Below are 12646 nucleotides of genomic sequence, written 5' to 3'. Positions count from 1 at the left end.
GTAACATAGAGTCAAGGTCTTTGAGGTTACTTCAGCTGGTGGAATTCTATATTCATTTGTTTATTCAAACACCCAAATGAACCAGCTATGATTTCTAAGTTTTGTTTCTTTAAAGCAGAACAAGAACATAAAGGCATTGGGAGAAACAGTCTGAAAGAGGGATTCACTGAGATTTTCATAATCCTCTTATCCCAATCTCTTACAGTGTTTCACTCATACCCCATTCAGTTGTAGTTTATTTTTTAATGATCTCTTCTGTCTTCACTGAGATTTTCAAAGCATTGGCTTGGTTTTCTTGAAAATGGCGTACTTCTTTTTCACTTAGATTTACAGATTTGATAACATTTCATTACACAGCACAGTTGTAACAAGTACACTGTCTAAGTCATTTTAGGGAGCAAGAACGACTAATTCTTTTTTTTTTTTAAAGATTTTATTTATTTATTTGAGAGAGAGAATGAGAGACAGCACAAGAGGGAAGAGGGTCAGAGGAAGAAGCAGACCCCCCGCTGAGCAGGGAGCCCGATGCGGGACTCGATCCCGGGACTCCAGGATCATGACCTGAGCCGAAGGCAGTCGCTTAACCAACTGAGCCACCCAGGCGCCCTTAGAACGACTAATTCTTAGTAAATGGACAGCTCACCTGCTGGGAATCCTGGAGCAGGTCAAGCTCTCAGTCACTCTTTCCCAGAGGGGATTAATAGCCTGGGTTTAGGGGCGACTGGGTGGCTCAGTCTGTTAAGCATCTGCCTTCAGCTCAGGTCATGATCTCAGGGTCCTGGGATTGAGTCCCGCATTGGGCTCCCTGCGCCTCTCCTGCTCGTGCTCTCTCTCTCTCTCTCAAATTAATTAATTTTTAAAAAAGAGCCTGGGTTTAGTGGAAGTTGACTAAGGGCTTCTACTATACTTGCTTAGTGGGCTGTTGTGAGGATGGGATGTGAAAACACTCTTAAAGTGCTTAGAATGCTTCCTTAGCTCTTGTGGATGCTCATTAATTGTTAGTTGTTGTTGCTAATTGTTAGTTGTTGTTGTCATCATGACCGTTAGTATTATTATTATTAATGTTATTATTCAGCTCATGGAAAGACCTTGGGATAGGGTGAGGAGAAGCTCAAGAAAAAGTAAAAAGTGCCAGCCCCAGGGGCATCAAGTAACAATGGAGGTGGAAAGCGAGGATCAAATTGGGTAATTCTAAAACTCACACAAGAGGACCTAGGAGATATATCTCTGGGCGATTCAGGCAAAGGAGCATAGAGAAGGGGGCATGTTAGCTAAGGGGGAGTTATAATTTCAACATACTTATTTGAAGCATGATGATTTAGAACAAAAATTCCTAGATGCTGGTTCACAGACTGGTTGCTTCAGCATCACCTGGGAAGCTTGTTCAAAATGCAGAAATTCTAATTCCTGAGGTATGTAGTGAGACCTATGACCCTGTACTACTAAAAGCTGCCCAGGTAGATTTGGATGTGCGGACAGGTTTGGGAAGCCATACTATGAAAACACAGAGCAGTGGAACTCAAGAAACTTGGGCTGTAGTCCTGGGTCCAGAATAGACTTGCTATGTGACTTCTCTGGGACTCCTCTGTCTTTGAGGGTTAAGGGAGTTGAAGGGTATGAAGTGTTTGTCCCTTGTAGAGTTCCCTGCACATATAAGGGGTGATTGTTAAGTTTTGAGCAGGTATTCTTTATGTTCGAGACCACCACATCAGAGTTCTTCCACCTGCTCTGCCCTCCCTGCTCTTCCCCCAGCCCTGGCAGCAGAGCAAAGGACTTGACCCTTGTGATCTAAAATCCCTTGCAACTGTGGTTTTTTAAATCTGTTTTGTTTTCTATTTTGCAGACACCAGGTTACTATATGTTCATGTGGCTTCTCATGGATAGTGTTTCTGCAGTTCTCATTATTACCATATTTTATTTTCATTGGTAAGCCTATATTTGCAATTTTTAAAGATTTTATTTATTTAACAGAGAGACAGAGACAGCGAGAGAGGGAACACAAGTAGGGGGAGTGGTAGAGGGAGAAGCAGGCTTCCCGCTGAGCAGAGAGCCTGACGTGGGGCTCGATCCCAGGACCCTGGGATCATGACCTGAGCTGAAGGCCGATGCTTAACAACTGAACCACCCAGGCGCCCCTATATTTGCAATTTTAAATGAATTTTTCCCAAGATAAAAGTGTAAGTGGTTCTTATGGAAAGTTCAGAAAAAACACTTAGATTCTTCCTATAATCCCACAGGGCAAGCTCTCAGGAAGACAGGGTTTATAATCTGAATCTCTCATTACTTCTCATGCTGCCTGTACCTCCTCACATCCTTTCTGCCTCAACACAGGATAGTATTCTAAGGATAAGAACTCTCAGTAAGGCCTAGTCAAGTCCTGTTACTACAGATTCATTGTAGAACAGTTGGAAAAGGACAAAGGTTGGAGGTTGTACAGAACAAGTGCCTTATCTTCCCACCTTCCGTGACAAAAAGCAAGTTCACAAACTGGGAAGCCTGGGTTTTAGTCCTGGCTTTGTCCCTTAGTTGCTGGGTGGCCCTGGAAAATCACTGCCTCTTTCTAGTATAGTCTTATTATCTGTCCAAGAAGATGACATTTGAGAATCCTGCAAGGAAAATGTTACAGGATTGCAAGATTCAAGGTGGGAAAGGGAACATCCAGGTAGAAGAATTTTAGCTAGAGGAGACCATAGTTGTTCAGACCTCATCACACCCATCATTTCATCATTTGTGAGTTATCTTTTAAAGAGGAAAGTATAAACCCTGTACTTAAATGAGAATTTGACTGGATGATGTCTCTTTTGTGACCACTGCCTTGGATTATTGTCTTTTTTGGAAGAGGTCTTTGAGGCTCATGAATAGTCTCTTTCCTTCCAGGTGGAGACAGCGCAAAAAAGAAATGTTCAATAATGCCAGCATTCACACAGGTAAAGTCAGAGGTCTGCCCTGCTCCTATCTCTTCCTCCCTACCCACTGCTTCCAGGATGGAGACTGCTTTTCATTTCTCTGACAAGAGCTGAGAGAGTCTGGGGAAAGTGGGAGGTGGGGACCAGGGAGAAACTGGGAATTGTAGGTTGGATGACCCTTGACGTCAGGCTTCATTTTGGACTTTATCCTTTGGCAGTGAGACCTCTTGGAAGATTTTGAGTATGGGTGTTTATTTGTTCACTTGTTCATATCTTAATTCATCACAAAGTTAGTTATTGAGTACCCCCTTTGTGCCAGGCACTCTTAAGAAGGGCTGAAGAAAGCTTGAAAGCTGTCATGGAGGGTGGCCCAAAGAGAGGAGGGCTGGCGCCCAAAGAGCAGTAAAGAAGCAGGCAAATGATTGGGCCAGGCACCACTGGGTCCAGCTACCAAAGTAGCTGTGTCATGCCCATTAGAGCTTTATGGGACTTCACTTATGGGTGATGTATGTTGGAGGGTGGAGGGAGAAAACTGCAGAGATCCTGAAATGCTGGACTAGAGTCTAGGCTCTGCACATAAGCAATCAGAAGATGGTGAATGAGCTTCAAACAAGAGAGCAATATGCTTATTAGATTTCTGTGTGAAGGGTTGGAATAACAGAATAACTATTATTTAGCGGAATAACTCAGGGGCTGATGAAGTGAGATAGGCCCAGTAAGGGGAAGGGAAGCTAGATTTTATTTTTCAGGAGGCTGTGGGGATAATCACACAGTTAGTGAGTGGTTGGGAAGCCAGTGCAGTGTCAAAGGAAAACCAGTTAGGAGGCCAAGGATTGGGTAATACATGATAGATTTCTTCCACAACTCCTGGAGCCTTAGGTAAAGTTGGTACAGTCACAAAACCATGAAATAATTTAATTTCTTGTGGATAGTGGTAAAGATCCTGAAATGCCATGCACCAGCTGGCAGAGCGTTGAACTTATAAAATACTTAGAGTTGCAGGAATGGATCCATAGGGACCATGAAAAAATAAGTTTAGAAATGTGAATAGATTAAATAGAGAGCAATAGTCTTGCATACTGTGAAACAAGTTCAAACTAAGCTCACCCAAATCTCTTAAGGAGCAGAAATATCTCAAGTAACTCTGAGTTATATGGATTTTTAAGATCACTCTACTGGCTGTTAAGAAATCTGAAGGCTTTAGCCTAGCTACCTTATGATTTTCAGTAGCTGTATTAATAAACTAGGGCTGCTATAACTGAATACCAGAATGTGGATGGCTTAAACAACAGAAATTTATATTCTCAGTTCTATAGGCTAGAAGTCCAAGATCAGTGTGTCAGCAGGTTTGGTTTCTTCTGAGGCCTCTCTCAGCTTGCACATGGCCTTCTTCTTGTGGTTTCCTCATACAGCCTTTCCTCTGTGCACATACACATACCCAGTGCTTCTCAGTGTGTTCAAATTTTCTTTTCTCCAATCAGATTGTATTAGGCCTCATTTTAAACACTTCTTTAAAGGCCCTATTTCCAACCATAGTCAGATTTTGAAGTATTGGGGCTTGAGGCTTCAACATGTGAACTTGTGGGGCTCAAAATTCAGCCCATAACAATAATAGAGCCAAGAAATGGAAAAAACAAACACAAAAACAAAAACAAACCCATGGAAATGATGATGAAAGTATAGATGGGAGAGAAAGTTTTGAAGGAACAAGGAAGACTGAAGCTAAGACCACAGCCCAGATCCATTGAGGCTGAAGAGAATAGAGCCTCAGACACTAAGCAGGCACAGTGTCACATCTTGCACCACAACAACCTCCAGGATGGGCGGGGACTGCTGCAGCTGCTGCCGCCACTATAAGGCATTTATCAGCTTTATAGCTTTAGGATGTATTTCTCAGCACTGTAAAGAAGTCAGTCCTTTGTTTTCTGCCTTGTATAGTTTCTTATGAAAAGTCTTGCACAAAAAAAAAGTCTCCCATTTTATCTTTGCTCTTCTACTTGTAATATGTCATTTTTCTCTAGCTGCTTTTTAAGATTGTTCCTTTTATTGCTGATTTTCAATAATTTGATTATGGTTTACTTTGGTATGTGTGTGTGTGTGTATGTGTGTAACTATCCTGCTTGGGGTTTGCTGAACTCTTAATATAATTGTCATCAAATTGGATAAGTTTTCAGTCTTTATTTTTTCAAATATTTTCATGCTTCTATCCTCTTCTGGGATTCCAGTTACATAGGTACTACCCCATAGGTTGCTGAGACTGTTCATTGTTATTTTTAGCTTATTTAATTTCTGTGCTTCATCTTGAGTACATTCTATTTCTGTATGTATTAGTTTCTTACTGCTGGGTAACAAATTACTGTAAACCTAGCAGCTTAAAATAATACAGGTTTATCATCTCACAGTTTATGGGCCATGGGTTCAGGCATGGATTAGCCAGGTCCTCTACTTAAGAGTTTCACCAGGCTGCGGTGCCTGGGTAGCTCAGTCTGTTGAGCCTCAGACTCTTGGTTTCAGCTTGGGTTGTGATCTCAGGGTTGTGGGATCAGACCCCACGTTGGGCTCCATGTTCAGCATGGAGTCTCCTTGGGATTCTCTCCCTTGCCCCCCCCACCCCACCTGCTGTCTCTCTTGAACGTACTCTCTCAAATAAATAAATAAATAAGATCTTAAAAAAAGAGTCTTACCAATCTCATCTGAGACTTTTAGTCTTCCTCCAAGATCACTAGTTGTTAGAAGAATTTAGTTCCTTACAATTGTAGGACTGAAGTTTTTGTCTGTTTTCTTGATCACTGTTGGGGTTTTCTCTGAGCTCCTAGAGTCTACCTTCAGGTCCCAGCCATATGGCCCTCTTACAACAAGGCAGTTTACTTCTTCAAAACCAGCAGGAGAATATCTTATGGCAGATAGATTCAGGAAGAAGAGACCAAAGGAAGAAAAATAACAGGCAAAACAAACAGAAAACAAGCTGAAGCATAATAGTCATAAATCCAACCATTTTATTAATTACATCAAATATAAATGGACCAAATACTCAAAAGCAGAGGTTGTCTGACTGGATAGAAAAAAGCTGGACCCAACACACATTGTCTACAAAAGAAACACTTAAAGATAACAAAAGATTAAAAGTGAAAGGATAGGAAAATGATATGCCATGCAAACAATAAGCGTAAGAAGTAATATCTGAAAAAAATAGACTTCAAAACATGGAGCATTACTGGAAACAAAGATTTCGTGATGATGAAAAGGTCAGTATATCAAGAAGGCATTATAATTAGAACTCTAGTTTCAATTCCCAGTTTCTCCCTGGGTGGCTCAGTTGGTTAAGCGACTGCTTTCGGCTCAGGTCATGATCCTGGAGTCCCGGGATCGAGTCCCACATCAGGCTCCCTGCTTGGCAGGGAGCCTGCTTCTCCCTCTGACCCTCCCCCCTCTCATGTGCTCTCTGTCTCTGTCATTCTCTCTGTCTCAAATAAATAAATAAAATCTTTAAAAAAAAAAAAAAGAACTCTAGAAACTTAACACATGAAACAAAAATTGAGAGAAGTCATACTTAGGCATGTTAACATGCCTAACTGCAAGAACAACAAAACACACAAAAAATAAAATCAGAAAGGATATGGAAGTCTGAACAGCACCTGCAGCCACCTTGACCTAATTGACATAAAACATTATATACAACAACTGCAGAATATACAATATTTTCAAATGTACATGGCATATTTGCCAAAATAGACTACCTGACAAATCAAAAAACAAGTCTCGGGGTGCCTGGGTGGCTCAGTCGTTAAGCGTCTGCCTTCGGCTCAGGTCATGATCCCGGGGTCCTGGGATCGAGCCCCACATTGGGCTCCCTGCTCAGCGGGAAGCCTGCTTCTCCCTCTCCCACTCCCCCTGCTTGTGTTCCCTCTCTCGCTGTGTCTCTCTCTGTCAAATAAATAAATAAAATCTAAAAAAAAAAAAGTCTCAAATTTAATTAGAAATGAACATTAATAAAATATCTAGATAAGTCTCTAAATGCTGAAATTAATGTATTTCTAAACATCCCATTGATCAAGGGATAAATCACAAGAGAAATTAGAAAATATTTTAAACTAAAGGATAATGCATCTGCAACAATGAAATTTGTGGGATAAAGCTAAAGCAGGACTTGGAAATTTGTAACTTTAAATTTTAGAAGGAAGAAACGTTTAATATTGATGAAGTTTCTATCTCAAGAATCAAATTTTTCCCCAAGTAAAGGGAAGGAAATAATAAAGATCGCAGGAATCAATAAAATAGAAGACACTCAAAAATAGAGAAAATGAGGGTCCATCTCTGGGTTCTCTCTTCTGTTCCATTGATCTATGTGTCTGTTTTTGTGCCAGTACCATACTGTCTTGATGGTCACAGCTTTGTAATATTTGCAGTGATCTGAAGGGGCACATGCACCCCATTGTTCATAGCAATGTCCACAATAGCCAAACTGTAAAGAGCCGAGATGTCTGTTGACAGATGAATGGATAAGGAAGATGTGGTATATATATATAATGGAGTATTACTCAGCCATCAGAAAGGGTGAATACTTACCATTTACATTGACATGGATGGTACTGGAGGGTATTATGTTGAATAAAATAAGTCAATCAGAGAAAGACAGTTATCATATGCTTTCACTCATGTGGAATATAGGAAACAGCACAGAGGATAATAGGGGAAGGGAAGGAAAACTGAATGAGAAATCATCAGAGAGGAAGAAAAACCATGAGAGACTCTTAATCATAGGAAACAAACTGAGGGTTACTGGAGGGGAGGTGGGTGGGGGGTTGGGGTAGTTGGGTGCTGGGCATTAAGGAGGGCACATGATGTGATGAGCACTGGGTGTTATATGCAACTGATAAATCATGAACACTACATCTGAGACTAATGATGTACTATATGTTGGCTAATGAATTTAAATTAAAAAATAGAGAAAATGAAAAAAGTAAAGTTGATTTTTTTTTGAAAAGATTAATAAAATTGATAAACTCTTAGCAAGATGAGAGAGGGAGGGAGGGGGAAGAGAGAGAGATTGCTCATTTGATGAATGAAAAATGGATTACCTGTCCAGATCCTAGACATAAAAAGGAAAATTAGGAAGATTTAATGCCACTAAAATTTACAGCTTAAGTGAAATAGACAAATTCCTTGAAATATGCAGCTTACCAGAACTGAGAGACTAGAAATTTTTAATAACTCACCATCAGAATCAAATGCATATCCCAAAAACCTCACCAAAAAGAAAAGTTCATGCCCAAAGAGTTTCACTGGTTAATCAAATATTTCAGAAATAATACTAATTTTATACCAACTCAGAAAAAAAGAGGAAGGAGCACTTTCCAGCAGATTTTTTGAGGCCAGCAATACCCTCATATAAAACCTGACAGAGATATATCAATAACTAAATTTATAGATGAATGTCATTATGAGCTTAGACCTAAAAGCCCTTGACAAATTTTAGCAAATTGAATCCATCAGTATATAAAAAAGATAATATGTCATGAGCAAGTAGGGTTTATCCCAGTAGTGCAAGATGGATATATTATTTGAAAATGAATCTAATTCAGTGAATTAAAGTAGAAAAAGTATATTTGACAAAATTCAACACACATTTATGGTAAAAGCTCTGGGAAAGCTAGTAGTATGAAACTTCCTCAATCTGATGAAAGGTATTTACAAAAAACCTGCAGCCAATATCATTTTTAAGGGTGAAACAATGAATGTCTCTCTCTAACATCAGAAATAAGGCAAGGATATCTGCTTTCACCACTTCTATTCAGCGTTGTGCTGGAGATCTATCCAGTTTAGTAAGATAAATAACAGGCATAAAGGAAGAAAGAAAAAGCCTTCCTCATTCGCAGTTATGATTAATTACATTAAAAAAATTCTAGGCTTTCCAGAACAGACAGCAGAGTAGGAGGACTCTAAGCTCATCTCATCCCATAGATACAGCTAGTTAACACTATGTCAGTGTAAATAACCCAGAAAATGTCCCAAAGACTCGCAGAACAAACTCCATAACTAAATGTAGAGAAGAGGCCACATCAAAGAGGGTAAGAAGGGCAGATACACAGTGGGGAGCTAAACCCCACAGGTTTGGCCACTGGAGGGATGGAGCCATGGGTGCAGAGAGGGGAGAAAAAACAGACTGTCACACCTAGATGCCTGGACAGGGAAGATGAATCCCCGTAACACTTGGCTTTGAAAACCAGAGGAGCTGAATTTCTGAATTTTTACCACCCTTGGGACTTAAAGCCTGGAAATTTGAAAATCAGGCTTGGCTCTAGGAGAGCCAGGAGGGCAATAGGAAACTGAGTCCCCACCCTTAAAGAGAGAGCACAACAAATAGCCCACAAAGATACAGCATAGAAGCAGCAGTTTAAAAAACTCCTTAGGCATAGAGGAGGGAGAGTTATTTACTAATCTCAAAAGTTCACCGAGGGCCTTCTTCAGGAACAAAGGAGCTGGCAGGCATCATTTACCTCCCTTGCCCTACCCAGCATAAACATATGGCCACCTGTGGGAACCAGTGTGGACCAGCATTCGCTACCTAACTTGCTTATACTACATCCCACCCCCTCAAGCCAGGCTTGCCTCAGTACTGGTGCTGTGGGTCCCCTCCCCCAGAAGACCAGCACAAACCTTGCCAACACTGCATCTCCCAACTGTGCACTTTGCGAGGCCTACATCCAGTGGTGGTTGGTCACCTCCCATGAATGATGGGCACACGTTGTTAAAACTGTGCATCCAGCCCATGTGTGCTTTGCAGAGTGGTTCTTGTTTCTGGCTGGTTCCTGTTTTTGTGGTGGCTGTGCTTCATCTGTGGAAGAGGACCAGTGCCACCTTGTTAAAAGTGTGTGCCCCACCCACTACTTTCAAGAGCAAGAGATGTAGTTGACTTTCTTAACACACAGAAACAGACACAGAGAGTCAGACAAAATGAGACTGGGGAATATGTCCCAGATGAAAGAACAGGACAAAATCACAGCAAGAGACCTAAGGGAAACAGAGGTAAGTAATATGCCTGATAAAGAATTTTAAAGTAATGATCATAAAGATACTCACTGGACTTGAGAAAAGAGTGGGTGATATCAGTGAGACCCTTAAAGAGATAAAAAAGAGAGATGAACACAATAATTGAAATTAAAAATACACTAGATGGGATAAATAGACTAGAAGCAGCAGAAGAATGGATCAGCAACCTGGAGGATAGAGAATGATGGAAAGTAATCAAGCTGAGCAGGTGAGAGAAAAAAACTTAGGCAAAATGAGAATAGACATAGGGAACTCAGTGACTCCCATCAGGCATAATAACGTTCACATAGGAATCTCAGAAGAAGAGCAAAGTGGGCAGAAAATTATTGGAGAAATAAGATCTGAAAACTTTCTGAATTTGGGAAAGGAAACAAATTCAGATCCAGGAGGCACAGAGATCTTCCGACAAAAATCAACCCAAGGAAGTCCACACCAAGATACATAGTAATTAAAATGGTAAAAAGCAGTGATAAAGAATTTCAAAAGCAAGAGTAAAGAAAACAGTTATATACAAGGGAAACCCCTTAAGACTATCAGTGGATTTTTCAGCACAAACTTTGCAGGCCAGAAGGGAGTGGCATAATATATTCAAAGTGCAGAAAAGGAAAAATCTGCAGCCAAAAATAGTATATCCAGCAAGGCTATCATTCAGAATAGAAGGAGAAATAAAGAGTTTCCCAGACAGACAAAAGTTAAAGGAGTTCATGACCACTAAACCAGCCCTACAAGAAATGTTAAAGGGGACTCTTTGATTGGAAAGGAAAGACCCTAAGTAAGAGTAAGTAGGAAGCAAAAAAGCAGTAAAAATTAAGTATATCTGTAGAAATCAGTCAAGGAACTCACAAAATGAAATGATGTGAAGTATGATACCATATACCTATAATGCGGGGAGTAGAGGAGTAAAAAATGGGTTCAAACTTAAGTGACCATCAACTTAATATAGACTATATGCAGAAGATGTTATATACCTAATGGGAACAACAAATCAAAAACAAGTGATATGTAAAAAATAAAAAGAAAGGAATCCAAGTACCTCACTAAAGAAAGCCAACTTAAGGTGAGAGAAAATCCACAAACACACAACAAATAACAAAATGGTAAATACATACCTATCAATAATTATGTTGAATACAAATGGACTAAAAGCTCCAATCAAAAGGCATAGGTTGATGCAGTGGATTTAAAAAAAAAAAAAAAGACCCATCTGTATGCTGCCTACAAGAGACTTCAGACCTAAACATACAGGCAGATTGAAAGTGAGGAGATGGAGAAAATGTGAAAATAAAGCTGAGGTAGCAATACTTATATCAGACAAAATTAACTTTAAAACAGACTGTAACAAGAGACAGAGGAGACACTGTATAATCATTAAGGGAACAATAAAACAAGAAGACATAACAATTGTAAATATTTATGGACCCAACATGGGAACATCCAAATACATAAACCAGTTAATAGCAAATATAAAGGAACTAATCTATAGTAATACAGAAATAGTAGGGGACTCTAATACCCCACTTACATCAATGGACAGGTCATCTAAACAGAAAATCAACAAGGAAACTGTGGCTTGAATGACACATTGGATCAGATCGATTTCACAGATATATTCAGAACATTCCATCCTAAAACAGTAGAATATACATTCATTTCAAGTGCACATGGAACATTCTGCAGAAAATATCACATATTAGCTCACAAAACAAGTTGCAACAATTTCAGAAAGATAGAATTTATACCATGCATCTTTTCTGACCACAATGCTAAGAAACTAGAAAATGACCACAAGAAAAAAGCTGGAAAGAACACAAATACATGGGGGTTAAATAACATGCTAGTAAACAATGAATGGGTCAACCAAGAAATCAAAGAGGAAATCTGAAATACATGGAGATAAATGAAAATAAAAACACAACAATCCAAAATCTTTGGGATGCAGCAAAAGTGGTTCTAAGAAGTTTATAGCAATACAAGTCTACCTCAAGAAGCAAGAAAAATCTCAGCAAATGACCTAACCATACAAGTAAAGGAGCTAGAAAAAGAAGAACAAACCCCAAAACCAGCAGAAGGGAGGAAATTATTAATAAAGATTGGAGCAGAAATAAATGATATAGAAACTAAAACACAATAGAACAGATCAATGAAGCCAGGAGCTGGTTCTTTGAAAAGATTGACAAAACTGATAAACCTCTAGCCAGACTCATTTTAAAAAAGAAAGAAAAGAGAGGACTCAAATCAGAAATGAAAGAGAATAGCTAACACCACAGAAACACAAAAGGTTGTAAGAGAATATATAAAGAAATTATATGCCAAAAAACTGGACAACCTAGAAGAAATGGATAAATTCCTAGAAATATATGACCTACCACAACCAAAGCAGGAAAAAATAGAAAATTTGAACAAACTGATTACCAGCAATGAAATTGAATCAGTAATAATTCAAAACAAAACAAAACTCCCAACAAACAAAAGTCCAGGACCAGATAGACAGCTAAACAGGTGATTTCTACCATTTTTTGTTTTTTTAATTTAATTTAATTTTATTATGTTAGTCACCATACAGTACATCATTAGTTTTTGATGTAGTGATCTATGATTCATTGTTTTCGTATAACACCTAGTGCTCCATTAGCACCCTCCTTAATACCCATCACTGGGCTAACCCATCCCCCCTCCCCTCTAAAACCCTC

Source organism: Leptonychotes weddellii, chromosome 11, assembly GCF_054177405.1.
Source record: "Leptonychotes weddellii isolate Sample4059 chromosome 11, ASM5417740v2, whole genome shotgun sequence".
NCBI classification, from domain to species: domain Eukaryota; kingdom Metazoa; phylum Chordata; class Mammalia; order Carnivora; family Phocidae; genus Leptonychotes; species Leptonychotes weddellii.
This window is presented reverse-complemented; position numbering follows the sequence as displayed.